The following is a 26,518-nucleotide window of genomic DNA, read 5'->3' on the forward strand; positions in this document are numbered from 1 at the left end:
AAGGCCCCTGTGAATAAGCTACCTTGCAAAAAGGAAAAGCTGTGGACGAAAACTTCATTTTGGATTAGGGAGGAACTAGAGAAGAAACCACGCGGGTGCTCCCCAATTCCTAACAAAACGAAACAAAGCTAAGCAAATAAAGTCTATGCAGGGCGTGGGAGGAAGGAGGGTCGCCCACCCAAGGAAACAAGAGTTCCCGGCCTCCAGCGGGAAGAGTGCTCAGACTAGGAAGCTGGAAGGGAATCCCGAGGGCGGAGCCCAGAAAGGAATAAGGGCTGTGTGGGGTAAGGATGTGCAGAGTGGAGTGGGGGACCGTGGTGGGTAGAAAACCAGAAAACGAGGCAAAAAGAGGGGAGGGGCTGAACAAGGCAGGGCCCTGGGCGACTGTCACTCAAAACCGCGGGGGGCGGGCGGGGTCGGAGGGCAGGAACCAGACCAGCAGTCTGGGGGGAGGGTAATCTGCTTTCCTTAACTGAAGGAAGTTGCGGCCCAGACACCACCCCTCCTTCTCCCTGCTGTTGGTCCCCCAAGTCCCCGCGGCGTGGCGAGGGGGTAAAGCAGAGCTCCAGAGTCCGGTGCCCGTAGTGATTTACCTTCGTGGGAGGCTGGAGAGGCTCCAGCCCGAGCTCCTCCCGCCGCCGGCTCAACGTCCAGAGTGGGATGAGGCGCTCTCCGGCCTCCTTCCCCTCGCCACTTCCCCTTTCCCCCGCGAGGGCCCTTTAGCTCTGCTCCCGCGGGGTCCTGATGCCGCGGCGGCGCTGCCTCCCCGCCCCCTCCGCCCCCTTCGCCCCCTCCGCCTCCTCCCTCTGCCTCTCAGAAGCTCACTCTGGAGGCCGCCATCTTCGCACAGGCTTTGAGCGACCGCGTTCCAATACGCCTGCGTCGCCCCCGCCCAGGCTGTCACAAGACCCGGTCAGCTGATTTCAATTCTTCCGCTTTCTGCTCCGCCCTCTCGCATCCAGCCCTCCGCGTCTTATTCGCCCACTTTCAATGAAATTCCGCGTTCCGCCCGCTACTCTGCTAGCTGCTTCACCCGTCCTCCTCACTCAATGCAGTTAGACATGCGCAGAATGTCGAGGCCGGCAGTGGGATTTGGAGTCCATGCAGCGCGGGAAGGGAACCCGTCTTTCAGCGTGTGGCTGAGTGCCGCCAGTGGTCGTGACGCGGCACGGGTTTTGCACTCCTAATCCCCTGAGGTCTTGTTTTAAAGCATTTACCTAGTCTTGACTTAAAGTGCCATGGAGTATCGTCGAGGCAGTCTGTACCCGGTTTGGTGGATCGCGAGCCGGCAGTTTCACTTGCTGTTGACACTCCCAGAAGACAGCTGAAAAGGGTTTAAATATCGGTTGGTTTGGGAAGTCACGGAGACCAAAGCTTCGGAAATACCGACAGCCTTTTGCTGGTGGGAGTGCCAGAATAGTACTGATAGCTCCCTTTTATTGCTGATCACGTGTCAAGGGGTTTACTTAGTTAATCCTCAACTCTGTGAAGTAGGAATTATCTTTGTGTTGCAGATAAATTGAGGCCCCTCTCCACAGTAGTGGACCCAAGCAATCTCACTCTAGGACCTGTACCTTCGATGCTATCTCCCTGAACGTATATGGAAGCTGGGGGAGGGGAATCAGGTTGCAGAAAAGAGGTGATAGTATGTGTTACCTGTGGGTAAGGGTTTAATTAAGTTCAGTCTCCACTCTCAGACCTGAAATCTAAAGACCACAGTTCAAAAATAATTTGAAGTTAATCCAGTTCTTTTTGGTTTTAACAGTGCAAACTTTAAAATTCTGCTGCAAACTTCAAAACATGGGTGGTGTAGGTGGCTGGCATGAATTCATTTTTTTAATGAGGGTTAAAGGTCTCTGGTAAGAGGTTTAATCCTCAGTAGAGCAATCCTGAAATAGTATAATATTTTCTTTGGCGGTCCTTGCACTGGTTGGCTCGTTTTTAGAGATGGCAATTGCAGGATGAAGAATGTAGACAATGGCTGTTACAGATTTTGTTTCCTGACTGTTTTGACCCTTTGCCCTACCTTGAGGCAGAAAAAGACTGCATTTATCCTTACAGTAGACTTTCCTGTATTCCATCAGTAAGATAAGGTACATCTAAGGGGTGGCACCAGGAATAGCTGGGTGTGGGAATACTGTTTCGGAAACAAACTTGGACCCGCTGGCTCCGGTGCATAGTAAAGCCAATGTACTGACACCAGGTTGTGGGGAAGGAAAGTGCAGTGTTTATTGTAGGTGTCAAATAAGGAGTGCAGGCCCCTAATGCTCAAAAGACCTGATCTCCCCTGTGGCTTTCAGGGAAAGGTTTTTAAAGGCAGGGTGAGGGAGAGGATTGTGGAGTGTGTGATCAGCTCAGGGACATTCTTCTGATTGTTTGGTGGTGAGGTAATCAGGAGTCAACATCATCAGCCTTCTGGTTCCAATCCATCTGGGGTCTGCATGCTTGTAGGCAGTGTACAGTTAACCTCTTCCACCTGGTGGGGGTTTCAGTATCTGCAAAACAGCTTAAAGGATATGTCTCAGAATATTATCTATAGCCCTTGAGAATGAACTAAAGGTCCTTGACTTTGTTGAATGGCTAAACTATTATTATTTTGTCTTGGTTGACTGTTTTCCTTTGTTTCTGCAGCTTCTCACTTCTTTGATTAAATTTATTCTTTGAAACTGTGGGAAGGCCTAGGAGGCTAAAGTTTTTTTTTTTCACAAACAAGAGGCAGGCGGAGGACTTGAAGGGGTAGGTAATCTATCCCAGGAAGGTCCCATAGGGTCCTGCTTGGTTACAACAGGACCTGAAATACAGTATAAAGGGAGGAGAAGGAAAAAGAAATAGGAGGGCTGAGTTAAGGGGCCTTCTTTGGTTTATCCCAGGGAAACAGAAATTTGTGTTTATGTAGCATTTTATAGCTTACAAAGCCTTCCAGTAATCCCAGAAGTAGATATGGGACGTATTATTTTTATTTTATAGAGGAAACAAACCGAGAGAGTCTAAGAAACTTACCCAGGGTAACCTAACTCCTAAAGGTTGAGCCGAGATTTAGCTACAGGACTTGTAACATCAAGGCCAGTGAACTATTAAACCTCCACACTACCTCTCTGTTCAATATTTGGGAAAAATAAAATCCATACTTGGAGTTAGGAAGAGCCTTAGGCGTCATGAATTTCCCCTCCTCCCCCGCCTTGACCCACCCCTCCTAAATTCCACTAAAGTGGGATATTCCCTGGCTTCCAAGGCATTTTTTTCATTGCAGTTTTAGAAACCACTTTCTTTGTATTCAGCCAACTTGCCCTCTATTTCACGAGTAGTTTTATTTATTTATTTTTGCCTATTCCTCTTCTGTGACACCCCTTTTAAGTATTTGCCAATACAGCAAATCCTCGTATCTACCCCACTCTCCTCTGCTTATTATCTCTCTGCTTAACCACCCTGGCCGCACCCTCTGTCTTCAGAAGCCATATTCCTAGTGCTTTCCACTGTTGCTTACAGGATGTGGTTTCAAGCCTTTTCACAATTCCCCTGGTTGCTGTTAATTGATTTGCACATGTTAGTATCCTTCTCAAAACACTAACACTATGTATATGTATAGCTGATTCACTTGGTTATACAGCAGAAATTAACACACCATTGTAAAACACACTCCAATAAAGATGTTAAAAAAAAACCCAAAAAACACTAGCACTAAGCATGATTGTCAGGAAGGGTAGGAGGACTTGTCTCTTCTTTCCCTAGTCTTTGCCCGCCTTTTTATTTTTTTTATTTTATTTATTATTTATTTATTTATTTATTTTGCGGTACGCGGGCCTCTCACTGTTGTGGCCTCTCCCGTTGTGGAGCACAGGCTCCGGCCGCTCCGCGGCATGTGGGATCTTCCTGGACCGGGGCACGAACCCGTGTCCCCTGCATCGGCAGGTGGACTCTCAACGACTGCGCCACCAGGGAAGCCCCCGCCTTTTTAAAAAGAGTAACAAATACAAGGCATGACCCTCAAATTTCTCTTTCTGGATTTATCTTTTTATTCAGAATCCGAGTTTGCATTAGCTTTTCTGATACTTTCATAGTGCACATATATCAAATTTACAAAGTATGTGATATATATTTACAACATTTCACAGCTTTTTAGATATCAATAGCTTTTATCAGTGGCATACGTTAGTATAAAAGACAGGAGAGGTTTAAGATTTTAGACGTAAGACAAACACCTGCGTGTCAAGCTCTCTATTGTTGTTAAATGGACCTGCCTAATTATATCAAAGCCCAGATCCTAAATGAATCCCTAAGAACTCTGCATAATTCAGCAGGACTTGAACTGTTTCAAGTATAGTAACCACTAACCCCATACTACCAAATACTTGAAATAAAGTTAAAATACCAGATTTAATATGAAAAATCTAAAATATTACATTAAAATTTTTATATTGATTACATGTTGAAAAAATATTTTAGATATATATTCAGTTAAATAAAAGACATTATTAAAATTAACTTCACTTGTTTCTTTTCTTTTTTTTTTTTTTTTGCAGTACGTGGGGCTCTCGCTGTTGTGGCCTCTCCCGTTGCGGAGCACAGGCTCCGGACGCGCATGCTCAGCGGCCATGGCTCACGGGCCCAGCCACTCTGCGGCACGTGGGATCCTCCCGGACCGGGGCACGAACCCGTGTCCCCTGCATCGGCAGGTGGACTCTCAACCACTGCGCCACCAGGGAAGACCCCACTTGTTTCTTTTTTTAAAATGTAGCTACTAGAAAATGTAAGATTGTATATGTGGTTCCTGTTAAACTTCTCTTGGATGGTGCTGCTTAGAAGGTCTTGTGCAGACACATACTGTTAGAAAATACTTTCCAGTTGAGCTGGCAAGCTTGAAGTTCCCACAGAATCATTTTCTATTGGACTTCATTTTTTTGTTATTGTTTTAGAAAATTTTATTTTATTGAAGTATAGTTGATTTACAATGCTGTGTTAATTTCTGCTGTACTCAAAGTGATTCAGTTATGTGTGTGTGTGTATTCTTTTTCATATTCTTTTCCATTATGGTTTATTACAGGATATTGAAATAGTTCCCTGTGCTATACACTAGGACCTTGTTGTTTATCCATTCTACATATAATAGTTTGCATCTGCTAATCCGAAACTCCCAATCCATCCCTTCCTCACCCCTGCCCTTGACAACCACAACTTTGTTCTCTATATCTGTGAATTTGTTTCTGTTTCGTAGATAAGTTCATTTGTGTCATATTTTAGATTCCACATATAAGTTATATCATATGGTATTTGTCTTTCTCTTTCTGACTTACTTCACTTAGTATGATCTCTAGTGGACTTCATTTTAATTTCTTATGTGGTTGTTATTTGTCTCCTGTAGTTTGTCTCAAGGTTTATCTCACCACATATATTTAGTTTTTTTGTTTCTCTATACCTTACTAATATATAGACTTGAAATTATTGACAACATTTGGCAAATTGACATGAGAATTCCTTGACATATATACATGTGTATCTGTATATATGTATGTAGTTTCCAGAGCAGAATTTGCCACCCTAAAATATGTCCCTTGGCATATTAATTGTTTTAAGCTGGTTATTTTCTGAGAAACAGCACACATTAGAAGTGCTCTAAAAACCAAGTAGGACTTGCACTTTTGTAAGAAACATTACATTTGTAAGGGAAATCTCCATTTGTAAGGGCATCTCCCTCTCTGACTCTGGAAGAGGAGGATGACCAAATCTCTAGAAACTCTTATCAATGGAATAGGCGATGACTTAAATCTGTAACAAAATCATCCTTGTTTACTGTGCTTTTCCTGCACCCTCTCTTAACTGACTCTCCTCATTCTCGACTTACTTTTATCTTTATCTGAGGATGGTATTTAAGGTAAGGGCTTCAGCCATTTTGACAGGTTACTCAGTTTTCCTAGATCTCTCCCATGTAAACATGTTATTAAACTCTGATCTTCTCCTGTTAATTTGTCTCATGTCCATTTAATGCTTAGACCATCCAGAAGAATCTAGAAGGGTAGGGGAAAATTTCTTCCTCCCCAATACTTCCAATCAATTACAGGAAATTATTTAGTTCTGACTATATTATCAGAGTTGGATAAAGAGGGAAAATGAAATACCTTTTCTGTGGTTTAACAATTTGAAACTGTTATTGAAATATTAACTGATTAAGGAAAAGGCCTTTCTGTGTCCATCTCTCTTAATAAAATTAACCTTAACTGCTATTTTTGCAAAAAATGGTTACCGAACTTAACTTGGGTTCACTCACTGCTGTGCAATAAAGCCAATCTACTGACTCCGGGTTGTGGTGAAGGAAAGTACAGCCTTTATTGCAGGGTGCTAAGCAAGGAGCATGGGCAGCTAATGCTCAAAAGACCCAAACTTCCTAATGGTTTTCAGGGAAATGCTTTTAAAGGAAACATTTGTTGTAGAGCTGCAGGGTGCATGACTTTCTTCTGGTTGGTTAGTGGTGAGGTAACAGTGTGACGTTTCAGGAGTCTTAATCATTGACCTGCTGGTTCCAACCAGTCTGGGGTCTACATGCTTGTGGTCAGCATGCAGTCACCATCCTCCACCTGTGTGGTGGTCTTAGTTTCTGCAGAAAAACTCAAAGATATGCATCTGATTGTTATGCATATTCCTTGGGGAGGAACTAGGATTCTGTTTTATTGCTGAACTATAGTTTAAGCTATCATTACTTTTCTTGCTTGGCTGATTTTCCTTTGTTTCTGCATTCCTTCACTTCTCTAATTAGTAACTGCTTTGGTCTGTTCTTTGGAACTCAGGGAAGAGCTAGGAGACAAAAGCCTTTTTCTACAAACAAGAAAGGGAGGACATGGACAGGCTTTTGTACCCAGGAGGCCCCCTCAGGTTCCTGCTCAATTTCAATGAGGATTTTCTAGTTCAGTATTCTTACTAGTTAATCCAAACACTTCCAGTATTACCAGATTTGAGAAAAATCTAGAGCCTTACATATTTTTTCCTATAGAGGGTTTTGAAGTGAACAAGTTTTCCAATCCATTGTGAAATTATTACATTCAGACGTTTTTAGCCATCAGCACTTGAAGGAAATAAAAGGTGGTAAAAAGAACTGAGGCAAGCCCCTTATCCTCTGTAAAAGATAATAAACAGAAATCTCAGTTAAATAGAGTTGGGAGACCAGAAGGGGGAGCTCTCTCACCCTTTGATGATAGCCAAGCTCAAGAGGAAGTAAGAGTCCTTTTTTTTCCTGGCAAGGACTCAGCCAATGAAAAGCCATGGACATGTTGCAGGAAGGGGGACCCCTTCCAGGGCCCGAGATGGGCTCTTGTCTAACACTCCGAAATGAATTGTCTGAAGAGATACACGTGCTGACAAAGCAAGAGACTCTATTGGGAAGGGGCACCTGGGTGGAGAGCAGGATGGTAAAGGAACCTAGGAGGACTGCTCTGCCATGTGACTCGCAGTCTTGGGTTTTATGGTGATGGGATTAGTTTCCGGGTTGTCTCTGGCCAATCATTCTGACTCAGGGTCCTTCCTGGTGGCACATGCATCACTCAGCCAAGATGAATTTCAGCGAGAAGGATTCTGGGAGGTTGATAGGACATATGGACTGGAGTCTCCTCTCTCCTTTTGACCTTTCCCGAATTCTTCTGGTTGGTGGTAGCTTGTTGGTTCCACGTTCCTTGCCAGAACCTCCTGTTGAAGATAACTCATGCAAGTGGTTGCTATCGGGCCTGGCCAGAGTGGGTGGTTTCAGACAGTGGTTTCCCTAACAGACACATTGTTTACTATAGCCCTCCCAACTTCTTTTTTCCCTGTATAAAAGCATTCTCCTTCCCTTGCTGTGTGGAGAACTTGCACATGGCTCACCATGGTTGCAGATCCAGAATTGCAATTCTCTACTGATCCCAAATAAGCCCGTCTTTGCTGGAGAAATACCTAGCAGTCCATTTATTTCAGGTCTACACCTCTTTGAGCCCCAGTTCCCTTATCTGTAAACTAGGGATATTGATACCCTCCTTGAGAGACAGTAGTGAGAGTTAAGTAACATATGCGGAACATTTGCTTACTCACCACTCAATAACTGTTAGTTTCCTCACCCTATGTAGCTAATCTCAGGGTTTCCAACTGATATGTATTATCCTTGTGCTTGAGTTTCTTTGGACTCACCAAGACAATGTAAAGAGACATTTAGACTATTCTATTACTCAGAAAAGGGGGGAAGTTTGTGTTCATTCTTGACAACCATATTTGAATATATATATCATGAAAAATTGTAAAATAGTTCATGCAAAAAAGATGTCATTATTTCTTTGCTTACAAGAGAACACAGAGAGAGTCAACTTGCTGAAGTCATATACATGAATGTTAACAATGCAAAAAATACCTAGATGCATACAGTTTTTTTGTCTGTACAACATAATATTTGAGAAATAAGGAGCCAAGATTTGACCACGAAGAAGTTTTTAGAATGCCAATGGCTCACTCATACCTAAATCAAGACGAGAAAACATCCTCTAAAGTTAACTAGGTGCAACAGAAGCTTTTACTTCCCATGAATTTTGTCAAAGTTCATTGAAACGAGAAGGAAAGGATGTCTATTAGTTAATATTGGATAATAACTTATTCATATTATGTTCACCTAAGAACATAAAACTTAATTACTCAAATTCTTGCTGACTTTGACCATATAGAGATGATATGACTGCTATTTCATGTAAAACTTTATTTTTCTTGTAAGCAACTGTAAATGAGGTGGCAGCCACCTACTTAGCATGAAGGAAAATAAAACTAATATTGGAAGTAGTATTTCAAGCTCAACTAGTTAGCTTATTAAGTTACTGGTTCTCAAATCCATACTGTGGATTTGGCAAAAAGATAAATAGTAAATCAATGTAAAGCAAAATAAAAGGCAATTAATAAATACAATTTGGAAAAAAGCTTACTGATACAAAAGTAACTCACATATACTAGTCATTGCAGCCACCCAATTTCAAAAAATGTTATAGTTACTTTGAATCTATTATAGATCTGCCTGTCAGACAACCTTTGAAAGTAGAAAGAATACACTGTGCTAGGAAGTAACAATAGTTTAGTTACAGCAAGTAAGGTACCAGTTTTTTCCTATTTGTATTCACTTCTGACAGTGTATTCACTCACTTGGGAGCATATATTTTTTCTTTTATCTTTGCTCTATCTTGCAAATGTTCAAATCTGAATTCTACCACTTGGTAGCTACTTAACCTTTGAATCTTAATTCCTTATCAATGAGATAAAGGTAATATACATATCAACTACAGTTGTTTTGAGAAGAATCAAAATATTCTATCTAATGATAGAAATATTATTAAATATTATTTAATATTATAAACGTATATAATAGAAGAGTAAAGCTCATAAACTCTCAAAAATGGGGTAAGGGAGAAGGAGATGGTCTAAATGAGCCAAATCTTTAACTTTCATAATAGGAGTAAATTAATACTATTTAAAAACCCTGAAAGAAGAGCAAAAGGAAACTAACTTTTTTTTTTAACAGCTTTATTGGGGTATAATTGCTTTACAATGGTGTGTTAGTTTCTGCTTTATAACAAAGTGAATCAGTTATACATATACATATGTTCCCATATCTCTTCCCTCTTGCGTCTCCCTCCCTCCCACCCTCCCTATCCCACCCCTCCAGGCAGTCACAAAGCACCGAGCCAATATCCCTGCGCCATGCGGCTGCTTCCCACTAGCTATCTACCTTACGTTTGTTGGAAACTAACTTTTATAGGTCATTTAGTAAGTACCACTGATGTTCCAAAAGCGGTAACTTCCACTCTTCCTTATGTGGTTTTTATTCTCTTTCTCCTTAATTCTAAAAGCAAATAATGCAACATTTGGGGCAGTGCTGGATTGTACAGTAGGCAGTTTAAACAAGTATTTAGGGCACCAGCAAAGGAAAGATGCACGCCCCCACCCCCACCCCCGCCAAATTTAAAAAGAAAAAAAAAAACCTTGGAAAGGATTTGTTAGTCAATGTTTTATAAAAAAAAAAAATCAAAATAATAATCATGGGGAAAATCAGAATTTTGTTGAGTTTTCTTGATTTTTTTCATGGGTGTAAAATTGAGGACCTCTAATCTCTAATGAGCTAAATCCAACTCTGAGTTGGGGAGATTTTTTTTTTAATCTGTGGATACGTATTTGTTTATATAACTATGTGGAAAATAGAGGAGTTGAAGATAGGCATGAGAGGTCAGAGGAGAGTTACAAATGGAGGGCATTCCTGTGCATCAGGGGTTTACCATAAGCCCTGCCCTGTGCTACAACATACTGTTACGTTTTCTACAGATGAGGAAACTCCTCAAGTTTCAGAGAGCTTATAGGACCTGCCCAAAACCTCCCAATTAAGTAAGTGCTACTTAGAATTTAAATTGGAACCCACATCTGCCTGGTTCCAAAGCCCAGGACTTTCTAAGAGTAATCAATGACTGTTTTTACTTATAGGTGAAATGGTACACTTTGAGCAAATAGAATAGACAAGTTAGATTTTCTTTTGGTCCTTCCTCTGTATTCCTTAGGAAATTTAAGATGTTCTGCCATGACCAGAACACAAACTGTGTAGTGATTACTATTACTATCAGCAGGTGGAGGAAAAGATGCCTAAGGGGGGTCACAGGTGGTTTTAGGAGAATTACAATATGATTAACACTGATTTCCACCAGAGAGAAAATATATATAGTAATAGTTATTTAGAAGTATGAGAGTTAAGCTTTTCCTGAGAGTTATTAACATTTCCACACTGAGGAATTTCCAACATATAGTCTCATCTGTAGGCTTAGTTGTATCATTTATGGTCTGATAACAGAATCTTCCAAAAGCCATATGGATAGCTTGAATTAAAGAAGTCTTTGAAAATTCACCAGATCATTACGTTTAATGTCCTTCTTACCCCCTTTTTTTTTCTATATAACCTTAGAGACATATATTTTCTCTAATGTGGATTTCTTTAACCTATGTGACTGCATGTCAGTATTGATTACTGGAACAGTATGTAACTATTAGAAAACTGTTTTTTTTCTATATTTCCATATGTTAAACAATTTGAGATTTTTTTACAAATATTAAAATGAAATCATTTTTATTCCTGAATTTAAATCTCTGTCACCAACCAAACTGGTTCTAAAGCAACCAGGTTTTGCAAAAGTACCCCTGATGAATAATAATAATAGTGAAACATTCAAATAGAACAAACAAAATGTAGTAAATCATTATTTTTAGCACCTTCCCAAAAAAGTTATTAATTTATTTTAGGGTTTTCTATACTCTCTCAAATGACCAAGGAAAAGATATTCTAGTTAATTCAAAATTCTGATTAATTTTGTGCCAGTTTCAGAGAAATCTCATATCATATATCATCCTATCTTATGTCTATTGTTTATTGAGTAGTTACTTTGTGTACTGTGCTAAGGACTTTAATGCATCATCTCATTTAATTTTCATCACAACCATGTAAAGTAAGATGCTATTATTATCCCTATTTTATAGAAAAGGAGCCCAAGACTTTAGAGAAGTTATTTAGCTTTCCCAGCGTCTTTTCACCAGAAAGCCACAAAGCCTTTAAAGGTCTCTTGGATTTTAAAGTCCATGCTCTAAACTGCTTACACATCATTTAACACACAAGCTCTACTAGCCATGATCACCTCCTTCCTTGCTCATTCAGAAGTTACTTCTGGTTATAATTCTACTAAAAATTTATATTAGCAATTTTTTAATGAAGGAAAAACAAATAGTGCAACTCTTTCACACTTTATAGAACATTTTCTCAGAATAATATAGAATGCCTATGACTATGTTTTTTATTCTTATCAACATCAATTTTATAAAACTGTATTTTTTAAATTAAAATTTGACCTAGGGCTTCCCTGGTGGCACAGTGGTTGAGAGTCCACCTGCCGATGCAGGGGACGCGGATTCGTGCCCCGGTCCGGGAAGATCCCACATGCCGCGGAGCGGCTGGGCCCGTGAGCCATGGCCGCTGAGCCTGCGCGTCCGGAGCCTGTGCCCCACAGCGGGAGAGGCCACAACAGTGAGAGGCCCGTGTACCAAAAAAATAAAATTACCTATAGATAAATTACCTCCTCAAAAAGATCAAGGGTCTGTAATTTCAAATTAACAGCAAATGTGATTTACCCTCATCTGCAGTTTCCCTCAGTTACAGCCCATTTGTAGCCTAAATTAGGAATAAAAGAAATGGAAAGTAAATAGTCTGTTTCTAATGAAATCAAATAAATGACAAGAGGGAAGTGAAACTGCAAAATAACCCAAAATCAACTTAAATTAATCTGCATATGGTTGGAGTAAAGAGGGAATTTTCATATTTTTCTTTTATAACAGTAAAATGGCAGTATTTTAGTGTCTGAGTTAATTTATCACATTATCAGTTGACTTGTGCCCAGAGTCCAAGTATACATGGTATATCAGGTAGATTAAGAAATCAGGTCCTAGAAGCTGTTGGTTCTTTCCTTTGCCTTCCTCAATTTCATTCCTTAACTCATTCACCTATTCTTCCATTTGGTAAAAGATGTCTTGGGAAAAGGGGAAAACCTAGTTCAACTTTGGGAACACTCACCCAATATTTTAAGAAGTGAGCAGGTGGATATACATGAGCAGTTAACGGTGGTGACCCATACAAAGGATGAGCAAGGATAGGTGGTTTTATCTCCAAACATGTTTAAGTGATCTCTCTCTCTCTTTTTTCCTCTCTCCAGCTTTAATTTTTTCTTTTTTCTTCACTTTTTATCAGTCCCCCAACTTCAGTCAAGGGGACTTTTACATTAAAAATGACCAGAAGGCATTCTGTCATCAAGGGAGTTAAAGAGGACTCCTACATAGCTCACTACTTAGTCAACACTGATCACAAAAACACCCTAATTAATGTCACTCAAAAGAGTCCTCATTGACTTGAGGCATTTCAATTATGCAATTTCAGATTATTAGAGTGGTTTTTGTAGAAAAGGGCAGCCAACCATTCCTTGCTGCTGCTTTTTTCATAACTGTGGTCTTGAACATCTCTTCTACTGCAAGTATCCTGGAAGATGGGGAATTCAGTACCACAAACCAGATGGGAGGGTGTGGTGACTTGAATGTCCCAAAAGAAAGCCTGACTCCCTCTAGCTCAGAATGCAACCATCATTATTAAAAGTCATCATTTTTAACTCATAGCCCTGGGGTCACTGAACCCCTCTAGCAACTTGTACTGTGAGAGCTGCTGTGAGGGCACCCTGAGACCCTAACAAACCTCTGGATTGGAGGCTGCTTATCTGATTTTGCATCAAAACTTTGACTGTGCTTGTTAGGTAGAGTCAGTTACAGTTTTGTTTGTTTTTTTGGCTGCATTGGGTCTTTGTTGCTGTGCACAGGCTTTCTCTCTAGTTGCAGTGAGTGAGGGCTACTCTTCGTTGCAGTGCACGGGCTCCTCATTGCAGTGGCTTCTCTTGTTGTGGAGCACAGGCTCTAGGCACGTGGGCTTCAGTAGTTGTAGCATGTGGGCTCAGTAGTTGTGGCGCATGGGCTTAGTTGCTCCACAGCACGTGGGATCTTCCCAGATCGAACCCGTTGGCAGGAGGATTCTTAACCACTGTGCCACCAGGGAAGTCCTTCACTAACAGTTTTAAAAATCAATAAATCAAAATTCCCAAAAGAGTTATGAAGATCATAAAAGGATTTGTTGAGAATAGTTGAATGCACTCTGTTGAATGAGGTTAGAGATTTTACAAAACATTAATTTTTACCACAACACATGAAATAACAAAAAACATATGTAGTAGGAAGCTAATAATTCCAGTCCTGCCTTCCTGAGGAGCTAATTTGATACCAGCCCAAATAACCTTCAAAGTGGTCATTTCACTTCTCTCTCATGCTCCTTTCTGTTCTCCCTTTATCCTTTTTGTGACCCAGTACATGACACGAACAGAAGCTGTCTAGGCTGTAAACCAAGCTGTTACAGAATCTGGGCTGTTGATTCAGCATTTGGCTGAAGAATAGAAGGCTGTACAGTGAAAGCTTTGATTCCTTTTCTGTCAGGCCAGCAAACAATAGCAACACACTGGCTTTGCTGATAAAAAGAACAAAGAAAACAAACCAATACCTTTTGCTGACATTTCCAATTCTATTGCAAAAAGGGGAGGAATTTTCTCTCTTTTCCATCCTTTTCTGGCATCAGGAAGTTTTAAGACCAAGAACTTGGTCCATCTCTGAGTAAAGGCTTAAAAACAAAATCCTTAAAAGTAAATATGAAATTGAGGAGAGAGGAGGAAGAGAGGAGAGAGGGGGAAGATGGCGGAAGAGTAAGATGCGGAGATCACCTTCCTCCCCACAGATACATCAGAAATACATCTACAGGTGGAACAACTCCTACAGAACACCTACTGAACGCTGGCAGAAGACCTCAGACCTCCCAAAAGGCAAGAAACTCCCCACGTACCTGGGTAGGGCAAAAGGAAAAAGAATAAACAGAGACAGAAGAATAGGGATGGGACCTGCACCAGTGGGAGGGAGCTGTGAAGGAGGAAAGGTTTCCACACACCAGAAGCACCTTCGCGAGTGGAGACTGCGGGTGGCAGAGTTGGGGGAAGCTTTGGGGCCATGGAGGAGAGCACAGCAACAGGGGTGCGGAGGGCAAAGCAGAGAGATTCCCGCACAGAGCATCGCTGCCGACCGGCACTCACCAGCCCGAGAGGCTTGTCTGCTCATCCGCCAGGGCAGGTGGGGGCTGGGAGCTGAGGCTCGGGTTTTGGTGGGATCGCAGGGAGAGGACTGGCGGAGTGAACACAGCCTGAAGGGGTTAGTGCGCCACGGCTAGCGGGGAGGGAGTCCGGGAAAAACTGGAGCTGCTGAAGAGGCAAGAGACTTTTTCTTCCCTCTGTGTTTCCTGGTGCGCGAGGAGAGGGGATTAAGAGCGCTGCTTAAAGGAGCTCCAGAGACTGGCGCGAGCCGCCGCTAATAGCGCGGACCCCAGAGACGGGCATGAGACGCTAATGCTGCTGCTGCTGCCACCAAGAAGACTGTGTGCAAGCACAGGTCACTCTACACACCTCCTCTCCCAGGAGCCTGTGCAGCCCGCCACTGCCAGGGTCCCGTGATACAGGAACAAGTTCCCCGGGAGAATGCACGGCACGCCTCAGACTGGTGCAACGTCCAGCCAGCCTCTGCTGCCGCAGGCTCGCCCCGCACTCTGTGCCACTCCCTCCCCCACAGCCTGAGGGAGCAAGAGCCCTCGAATCAGCGGCTCCTTTAACCCCGTCCTGTCTGAGCGAAGAACAGACTCCCTCCAGTGACCTACATGCAGAGGCGGGACCAAATCCAAAGCTGAACCCCAGGAGCTGTGCGAACAAAGAAGAGAAAGGGAAATCTCTCCCAGCAGCCTCAGGAGCAGCGGATTAAATCTCCACAATCAACTTGATGTACCCTGCATCTGTGGAATACCTGAATAGACAATGAATCATCCCAAATTGAGGAGGTGGACTTTGAGAGCAAGATTTATTATTTTTTCCCCTTTTCCTATTTTTGTGAGTGTGTATGTGTATGCTTCTGTGTGAGATTTTGTCTGTATAGCTTTGCTTTCACCATATGTCCTAGGGTTCTATACGTCTTTTTTTGTTTGTTTTTACTTGAAAAAATATTTTTTCTTAATAATTATTTTAATAACTTTATTTTATTTTATTGTATCCTCTTTCTTCCTTTCTACTTTTTCTCCCTTTTATTCTGAGCCGTGTGGATGAAAGGCTCTTGGTGCTGCAGCCAGGAGTCAGTGCTGTGCCTCTGAGGTGAGAGAGCCAACTTCAGGACATTGGTCCACAAGAGACCTCCCACCTCCACATAATATCAAATGGCGAAAATCTCCCAGAGATCTCCATCTCAACACCAACACCCAGCTTCACTCAACGACCAGCAAGCTACAGTGCTGGACACCCTATGCCAAACAACTAGCAAGAGAGGAACACAAACGGACCCATTAACAGAGAGGCTGCCTAAAATCATAATAAGGCCACAGACACCCCAAAACACACGACCAGACGTGGACCTGACACCAGAAAGACAAGATCCAGCCTCATACACCAGAACACAGGCACTAGTCCCCTCCACCAGGAAGCCTACACAACCCACTGAACCAACTTTAGCCACTGGGGACAGACACCAAAAACAACGGGAACTACGAACCTGCAGCCTGCAAAAAGGAGACCCCAAACACAGTAAGATAAGCAAAATGAGAAGACAGAAAAACACACAGCCGATGAAGGAGCAAGATAAAAACCCACCAGACCTAACAAATGAAGAGGAAATAGGCAGTCTACCTGAAAAAGAATTCAGAATAATGATAGTAAAGATGATCCAAAATCTTGGAAATAGAATAGAGAAAATGCAAGAAACATTTAACAAGGACCTAGAAGAAATAAAGATGAAACAAGCAATGATGAATAACAAAATAAATGAAATTAAAAATACTCTAGATGGGATCAATAGCAGAATAACTGAGGCAGAAGAACGGATAAGTGACCCAGAAGGTAAAATAGTGGAAATAAGTACTGCAGAGCAGAATAAAGAAAAAAGAATGAAAAGAACTGAGGACAGTCTCAGAGAACTCTGGGACAACATTAAATGCACAAACATTCGGATTATAGGGGTCCCAGAAGAAGAAGAGAAAAAGAAAGGGACTGAGAAAATATTTGAAGAGATTATAGTTGAAAACTTCCCTAATATGGGAAAGGAAATAGTTAATCAAGTCCAGGAAGCACAGAGAGTCCCATACAGGATAAATTCAAGGAGAAACATGCCAAGACACATATTAATCAAACTTTCAAAAATTAAATACAAAGAAAACATATTAAAAGCAGCAAGGGAAAAACAACACCAAAGAGAATCCCCATAAGGTTAACAGCTGATCTTTCAGCAGAAACTCTGCAAGACAGAAGGGACTGGCAAGACATATTTAAAGTGATGAAGGAGAAAAACCTACAACCAAGATTACTTTACCCAGCAAGGAACTCATTCAGATTTGATGGAGAAATTAAAACCTTTACAGACAAGCAAAAGCTGAGAGAGTTCAGCACCACCAAACCAGCTTTCCAACAAATGCTAAAGGAACTTCTCTAGGCAAGAAACACAAGAGAAGGAAAAGACCTATAATAATAAACCCCAAACAATTAAGAAAATGGGAACAAGAACATACATATCGATAATTACCTTAAATGTAAATGGATTAAATGCTCCCACCAAAAGACACAGACTGGCTGAATGGATACAAGAACAAGACCCATATATATGCTGTCTACAAGAGACCCACTTCAGACCTAGGGACACATACAGACTGAAAGTGAGGGGATGGAAAAAGATATTCCATGCAAATGGAAACCAAAAGAAAACTGGAGTAGCAATTCTCATATCAGACAAAATAGACTTTAAAATAAAGACTATTAGAAGAGACAAAGAAAGACACTACATATAATGATCAAGGGATCGATCCAAGAAGATATAACAATTGTAAATATTTATGCACCCAACATAGGAGCACCTCAATACATAAGGCAAATACTAACAGCCATAAAAGGGGAAATCGACAGTAACACATTCATAGTAGGGGACTTTAACACCCCACTTTCACCAATGGACAGGTCATCCAAAATGAAAATAAATAAGGAAACACAAGCTTTAAATGATACATTAAACAAGATGCACTTAATTGATATTTATTGACATTCCATCCAAAAACAACAGAATAAACATTTTTCTCAAGTATTCATGGAACATTCTCCAGGATAGATCATATCTTGGGTCACAAATCAAGCCTTGGTAAATTTAAGAAAATTGAAATTGTATCAAGTATCTTTTCCGAACACAATGCTTGAGACTAGATATCAATTACAGGAAAAGATCTATAAAAAATACAAGCCCATGGAGGCTAAACAATACACTACTTAATAACGAAGTGATCACTGAATAAATCAAAGAGGAAATCAAAGAATACCTAGAAACAAATGACAATGGAGACATGACGACCTAAAACCTATGGGATGCAGCAAAAGCAGTTCTAAGAGGGAAGTTTATAGCAATACAATCCTCCCTTAAGAAACAGGAAACATCTCGAATAAACAAACTAACCTTGTACCTAAAGCAATTAGAGAAAGAAGAACAAAAACCCCAAAGTTAGCAGAAAAAAAGAAATCATAAAGATCAGATCAGAAATAAATGAAAAAGAAAGGACGGAAATGATAGCAAAGATCAATAAAACTAAAAGGTGGCTCTTTGAGAAGATAAACAAAATTGATAAACTATTAGCCAGACCTCATCAAAAGAAAAAGGGAGAAGACTCAAATCAATAGAATTAGAAATGAAAAAGGAGAAGTAACAACTGACACTGCAGAAATACAAAAGATCATGAGAGATTACTACAAGCAACTGTATGCCAATAAAATGGACAACCTGGAAGACATGGACAAATTCTTAGAAATGCACAACCTGCCAAGACTGAATCAGGAAGAAATAGAAAATATGAACAGACCAATCACAAGCACTGCAATTGACACTGTGATTAAAAATCTTCCAACAAACAAAAGCCCAGGACCAGGTGGCTTCACAGGCGAATTCTATCACACATTTAGAGAAGATCTAACACCTATGCTTCTCAAACTCTTCCAAAATAGAGCAGAGGGAGGAACACTCCCAAACTCATTCTACGAGGCCACCATCACCCTGATACGAAAACCAGACAAGGATGTCACAATGAAAGAAAACTACAGGCCAAATATAACTGATGAACATAGATGCAAAAATCCTCAACAAAATACTAGCAAACAGAATCCAACAGCACATTAAAAGGATCATACACCGTGATCAAGTGGGGTATATTCCAGGAATGCAAGGATTCTTCAATATACGCAAATCAATCAACGTGATACACCATATTAACAAATTGAAGGAGAAAAACCATATGATCATCTCAATAGATGCAGAGAAAGCTTTCGACAAAATTCAACACGCATTTATGATAAAAACCCTGCAGAAAGTAGGCATAGAAGGAACTTTCCTGAACATAATAAAGGCCATATATGACAAACCCACAGCCAACATCGTCCTCAGGGGTGAAAAACTGAAAACATTTCCACTAAGATCAGGAACAAGACAAGGTTGCCCACTCTCACCACTCTTTTTTTTTTTTTTTTGTGGTACGCGGGCCTCTCACTGTTGTGGCCTCTCCCGTTGCGGAGCACAGGCTCCGGACACTCAGGCCCAGCGGTCATGGCTCACAGGCCCAGCCACTCCACAGCATGCGGGATCCTCCCAGACCAGGGCATGAACCCGTGTCCCCCACATCAGCAGGCAGACTCTCAACCACCATGCCACCAGGAAAGCCCTCTCACCACTCTTATTCAACATAGTTTTGGAAGTTTTAGCCACAGCAATCTGAGAAGAAAAGGAAATAAAAGGAATCCAAATTGGAAAAGAAGTAAAGCTGTCACTGTTTGCAGATGACATGATACTATACATAGAGAATCCTAAAGATGCTACCAGAAAACTACTAGAGCTAATCAATGAATTTGGTAAAGTAGCAGGATACAAAATTAATGCACAGAGATCTCTGGCATTCCTATACACTAATGATGAAAAATCTGTAAGTGAAATCAAGAAAACACTCCCATTTACCGTTGCAACAAAAAGGATAAAATATCTAGGAATAAACCTACCTAAGGAGACAAAAGACTTGTATGCAGAAAATTATAAGACACTGATGAAAGAAGTTAAAGATGATACAAATAGATGGAGACATATAAAATGGTCCTGGATTGGAAGAATCATATTGTGAAAATGACTCTACCACCCAAAGCAATCTACAAATTCAATGCAATCCCTATCAAACTACCACTGGCATTTTTCACAGAACTAGAACAAAATAATTTCACAATTTGTAGGGAAACACAAAAGATCCCGAATCACCAAAGCAATCTTGATAACAAAAAATGGAGCTGGAGGAATCAGGCTCCCTGACTTCAGACTATGCTAGAAAGCTACAGTAATCAAGACAGTATGGTACTGACACAAAAACAGAAATATGGATCAATGGAACAGGATAGAAAGCCCAGAGATAAACCCACGCACATATGGTTACCTTATCTTTGATAAAGGAGGCAGGAATGTACAGTGGAGAAAGGACAGCCTCTTCAATAAGTGGTGCTGGGAAAACTGGACAGGTACATGTAAAAGTATGAGATTAGAACACTCCATAACACCATACACAAAAATAAGCTCAAAATGGATTAAAGACCTAAATGTAAGGCCAGAAACTATCAAACTCTTAGAGGAAAACATAGACGGAATACTCTATGACATAAATCACGGCAAGATCCTTTTTGACCCATCTCCTAGAGAAATGGAAATAAAAACAAAACTAAACAAATGGGACCTAATGAAACTGCAAAGCTTTTGCACAGCAAAGGAAACCATAAACAAGAGCAAAAGACAACCCTCAGAATGGGAGAAAATATTTGCAAATGAAGCAACTGACAAAGGATTAATCTCCAAAATTTACAAGCAGCTCATGCAGCTCAATAACAAAAAAACAAATAAACGAATCCGAAAATGGGCAGAAGAGCTAAATAGACATTTCTCCAAAGAAGATATACAGACTGCCAACAAACACATGAGAGAATGCTCAACATCATTAATCATTAGAGAAATGCAAATCAAAACAACAATGAGATATCACCTCACACTGTTCAGAATGGCCATCATCAAAATATCTAGAAATAATAAATGCTGGAGAGGGTGTGCAGAAAAGGGAACACTCCTGCACTGGTGGTGGGAATGTGAATTGGTACAGCCACTATGAAAAACAGTATGGAGGTTCCTTAAAAAACTACAAATAGAACTACCATATGACCCAACAATCTCACTACTGGGCATATACCCTGAGAAAAACATAATTCAAAAAGAGTCATGTACCAAAATGTTCATTGCAGCTCTATTTACAATAGCCATTAGATGGAAACAACCTAAGTGTCCATCGACAGATGAATGGATAAAGAAGATGTGGCACATATATACAATGGAATATTACTCAGCCATAAAAAGAAACGAAACTGAGTTATTTGTAGTGAGGTGGATGGACGTAGAGTCTGTCATACAGCGTGAAGTAAGTCAGAAAGAGAAAGACAAATACCGTATGCTAACAAATATATATGGAATCTATGAAAAAAAATATCATGAAGAACCTAGGGGCAAGACGGGAATAAAGACACAGACCTACTAGAGAATGGACTTGAGGATATGGGGAGGGGGAAGGGTAAGCTGTGACAAAGTGAGAGAGTGGCATGGACATATATACCAAACGTAAAATAGATAGCTATTGGGAAGCAGCCACATAGCACAGGGAGATCAGCTCGGTGCTTTATAACCCCCTAGGGGGTGGGATAGGGAGGGTGGGAGGGAGGGAGACGCAAGAGGGAAGAGATATGGGAACATATGTATATGTATAACTGATTCACTTTGTTATAAAGCAGAAACTAACACACCATTGTAAAGCAATTATACTCCAATAAAGATGTAAAAAAAAAAGGTAAATAAATCAAATAAATAATCATCTTCCTTCCAGCTCTTCAGTTCCAACTCTGTTCTGCTCCAGACTCTCTTCTCTTCCCACTGTGTTCCACGTTGTTATCTGCTCAATATAATTACTCTCTTTATAAGCCAGACTATTTAGGGAGGAAAGATGTTTACTGCTTTGTAACCTTCCTGCTGCCATAAGCCGTGTTCTGGCTTACAGTTCAGAGCTGCCAATGCTGAGAAAAGGCTTTCCGTGAATAAGTCACAATGCCCTCTCACAATACAGTCTACCGTTTTCTTGCTTATGTTTTGCTAAAGTATGAATGCTGCATATTTCATAAGCCCAGTTTTCTACAGGAGAGGGAGTTTGAGTGTAAAATCAAAGGGCAGAAATCTCTCTCAGGCTTTGGTACCATCTCCGGTAAACCTCCAATACTCTGGGCAAGAGATTTCCTCTAGAGAATAAGGAGGTTGTCAATTTGCTCTTTGGGTAAAATATTTTGATAATCTCCTATAAAAGAAAGACACTATCAGATTGTAATACTTTATAATTTCTGAATTATGCCTGTTCTGAGCCAATTCTGCCCTTATTAAGAGTAGAGGGCTATTAAACAGTTTGGTTTGGACAGATTTCTTTTCTTATTGCTTGTCAGTGGGAGCTGTTATTTTTTGTTTCCTTTACCTTGTTTTTCTTTTTCTTTAGTGTCTCCTTATCATCTGTTGTCCCCATGCCCTCTCTTAGGAATTTCTGCTGCAATTTCCCTTCAATTGCAAGTTTCTTTAGACTTATTTTAAAAGGGAAATATAACAGTTTTCCTTAAATGCATGAGATCCAAAGAGAAAAAGGATTTTTCTTGTTAAAGAAATTACCAGCTAGGTAAATAGTAATATTACCTGTATTGAGGTTGTAAAACCTTGTCTGTCTCAAGCATTTTAGAATCATAAAGTCATAGAATGTATTTTTTCTTTGTACATTTCTTTAAAATGTTAACATATTTCACATATGTTCACCTCTCAGTGCTCATTAAATCTGTCTGAGGTAGGGTGAGCCAAGCATTTCAAGTATTATGTTCACAGAGTGATCAAGGAATTCATCCTGGCAGTGGTCCTGCTGAAATCAGATGAAAACTTTGATGATAAAAATGATACTGACTGTCCCTTGTCCTTGATGAGTGAAGAACCCAGTCATAGTGTACACTTAAGAGAGGGGAGAGAGAGAGGGTTAGGCAAGTTACCCAGTCTCTCTGTGCCTCAGTTTCCTCATCTTAAAATGAATTAAAAAAAAGGAATACATATTTCATAGAGTTATTGTGAAGGTCTCCATGCACATCTAAAGTACATGGAAAAGTACCTAGAACATAGCAAGAGTTCAGTGAATGCTGCTGCAACTACTAGTACTACTAATGAAATTATAATTTGTTTCATTGAGGCACCAGTGAGTCTGAGTCTAAACTCAGATCCCTAAAAAATATGACACTTATAAAACTGATAGGGACTTTTGTGATGGTCCAGTGGTTAAGACTCCCCACTCCCAATGCTGGGGGCCTGGGTTCGATCCCTGGTCAGGGAACTACATCTTGCATGCCTCAACTAAGAGTCTGCATGCAACTAAAAGATCCCTCATGTGGCAATGAAGATCCCATGTGCCACAACTAAGACCCGGCGCAGCCAAATAAATAAATAAATTTTTTAAACTAATAGCATTTAAATTTTTCTTTAGTTTTTTAAAATCCCAGCCATTCTAGGATGTTATAAGAATCAGAACTAGAAATCATCAACCATTCCATGATTCTCAGTATCTTATATGCATACATAAATATATATACATGAAAATTTGATATATATGTATATACACATATATACATATATACACACACATATATGTATGTATAGTTGATTTTTACACAAATGGGCAAACCACACCTACAGTTCAGTATCTTATGTTTTTTATTAACAATATATCTTCAAGATTGGTCTATATAATTTGTCTCATTCATTGTAAAGGCTGAAAATTATTCCATTGTATAGATGAATCATAATTTAACTTCTCTCCTATTGATGGAAATGTAGGTTCTTTCCATTTTTTTGCTTTTTTGAAAACAAGGCTGGAATAAACATCCTTGGACATAGGTCATTTCAAATAAATGTGCAAGAATATCTCTTGACTTTCTTATTATTCAATTTGGTACAGTTCTTCCTCATTTTGCAGTAAATTGTAGCCTTCCTTATTGTTTAGAGTATTCCTACAGTTATTTTATTTTGTAATATGTATATACAGTATGTTAAATATATTATATATTATATTATATATGCCAAACATGTAGCAAAAATAAAGTACATAAACACATGGGTAATGTCTATAAAGATTTCCTATGAAAAGATTTCCAATTCTGATGTTGATTCTTTTAAGTTTCAACCCTGTAATCCACGTGTTTAATCCCTTTAATGACTATAGCCTCCAGTCATGTTTTATCCTAGATCTGCAGGCTATCTTGGAGTTGGACTCATTGGCTATACCACTAGATCATCTCCTAGTAGTATTCCATTGTATGAATGTACCACGATTTATTTGTCCTTTTACTAGTTGATGGACATTTGGATTGTTTCCAGGTTTTGTTTTGTTTTGTTTTGTTTTGTTTGGCTGCGTTGGGTCTTTGTTTCTGCGCGTAGGTTTTCTCTCTAGTTGCGGCCAGCAGTGGCTACTCTTCATTGTGGTGCAAGTGCTTCTATTTGCGGTGGCTTCTCTTGTTTCAGAGCACAGGCTCTAGGCACGTGGGCTTCAGTAGTTGTGGCTCACAAGCTCTAGAGTGCAGGCTCAGTAGTTGTGGTACACTGACCTAGTTGCTCCATGGCATGTGGGATCTTCTCAGGCCAGGGATCAAATCCATATCCCCTGCATTGGCAGGCAGATTCTTAACCACTGCGCCACCAGTGAAGTCTCTTGTTTCCAGTTTTTGGTGATTTTGAATAATGTTGCTATGAACATTGATGTACAAAATTTGGGTTGGGTATCTTCATTTTTGGGGGGTAGATACCTAAATATGGAATTGCTCAGTTGTATGGTAAAGTGCCAAAGATTATTTTTAAAGTCAACTTTATTATTTGCATATAATTTAATGTATTATTATATATAACAGATATAATTTATACATACTACACATAAATTATTTTGTATTTCATTTTTGTAACTTCTCTGTTATTCTGGGCATTTTAAAGGTGTGGAATCCAGGCTTAGAGACAATACTCTGAAAAAGGAAGTGACCTATGATTCTGCATGTCCTCATGTTCTTAGCAAAGCACATTTCTTCATGTACATTTAACTCACAGCTCATTACAGCACTTCTGCTTAAGTATCCTATTACACTTACCCACTGAAGTAGCTGTTACATCCATTTTTACACATTACCGAACCCATTACATGATTATGAACTCTAACATTGTTTCTCAGAGATTGTCTGAAAACAGTTAGGAATTATATAAACCTTATTGTTAATAATAGCTATTAGTTACTATTCACTGAGTGTTTACCAAGTGCCAGCTACTTTGTTAGGTGCTTTGCATGAGTCAACTCATAATAATCTTTAACCAATTCTGTGAAATAAATAATGTTATCATCCCCATTTTACAGATGAGGAAACAGATTAGAGAGATTGTCCAAGTTTCGTTAGCTAGCAAGTAATTTTTTAAAATTAATTAATTAATTTGTTTTTATTTTGGCTGTGTTGGGTCTTTGCTGCTGTGCGGGGGCTTTCTCTAGTTGCAGCAAGCAGGGGCTACTCTGGCACGTGGCCTTCGATAGTTGTGGCTCATGGGCTCTAGAGCACAGGCTCAGTAGTTGTGGCACATGGGCTTAGTTGCTCCACGGCATGTGGGATCTTCCTGGGCCGAGGATCGAACCCGTGTCCCCTGCATTATCAGGTGGATTCTTAACCGCTGCACCACCAGGGAAACCCCAGCTAGCAAGTAATTTTCATTAACTACACCAAGAGCAGTGAAAAAACTTTGAAGAACATGACTCTTGACCAGCATGTCAGAAGGATTCATATTTTCTACTTGTCACTATGAAATGAAATGGAAATTTGCCCATTAAGTTAATCACTATAAGTAGCTTAATTAGGTAATACAGGACTACAGTTTGGATGCTTAAAGTAATAAAATACCCAGGTATTAGACATATATTAATAGGAACACTCATGTCTCCATTAAATGTTCCTTGTTTCATTTTTTGATCAGAGTTTAGTGACATAATCTGAGCAAGGAAAATGGGAGAAATTCTTTGTGATCGAAAACATAACTAGATATAATCACCTAATTCTTGTCCTCTTAACAATGAGCAAATACCTAAAGTCATATTAAGGTAGCTTGGGCTTTTGTTGATGAGGGTTAGATCAGTGTCTCTGGTAATGTACCTCTTTGCTCAGATATACCCTGAATGAAGCAATCTGTAAAGAGATCATAGACCAGCATGGGACTGCTCCAGGTTAGCTCACTTGTATCAGGGAGACTTTTCAAACACTATTTGCTGAGATTCTTTAGTAAGATGATCCCAATTCTTGATTTTTTTAAAAAAAGATATGAATGGGAAAATGACAAAGTAAATACATCAAAATCATTTAACATTTGCTGGTGGTACTACAAGAAATGTTTCTTAATTTCATTGTGCTTTTCTATATTTTCAAACATTTTTATCTTAAACAAAGAAAAAGAGCAAGAAATATTTTTTCAGAATACTGTCATTTTCTAGTTGTTGCATTCCTTAGGTAAAATTGGAGGGGGTGGGTAATGAGGGAGAAATCAACCCAAAGTCCCAATGGTCATCAGCCAATGGTATCATTTCATTTGGGTAATTGCTAAATCTAGGATTGACATTGTTTTCACCACAAAGAAGAAAATACTTTTTAAGGTCAAGTAGTAGGGAGAAGGAATACTGAATTATACTTTAGTTTACCCAAATCCACTAGGC

The 26,518-nt window shown here is 40.0% G+C and overlaps 1 protein-coding gene and 1 pseudogene across 4 annotated transcripts in view; one reads left to right on the forward strand and one right to left on the reverse strand.

Moving 5' to 3' along the window:
• The window catches only part of DNAJC13 (DnaJ heat shock protein family (Hsp40) member C13), a 125,327-nt gene extending 124,469 nt beyond the window's left edge, over positions 1 to 858 (reverse strand). For 2 of the 3 annotated variants that reach the window (XM_082839218.1, XM_082839220.1), the window contains exon 1: positions 594 to 694. The gene's annotated coding sequence lies outside the window, so the exon portion shown is untranslated. Of the gene's footprint in view, positions 1 to 593; positions 695 to 825 lie in introns of those variants that run through there. The other variant, XM_082839219.1, reaches the window with a different exon arrangement.
• Positions 1 to 26,518, forward strand: part of LOC309961725 (ras-related protein Rap-1b-like) — a 151,157-nt pseudogene that overhangs the window by 18,800 nt on the left and 105,839 nt on the right. The gene's annotated exons all lie outside the window — the stretch shown is intronic.

Source organism: Leucopleurus acutus (assembly GCF_964270905.1).
Source record: "Leucopleurus acutus genome assembly, chromosome: 5".
NCBI lineage: Eukaryota > Metazoa > Chordata > Mammalia > Artiodactyla > Delphinidae > Leucopleurus > Leucopleurus acutus.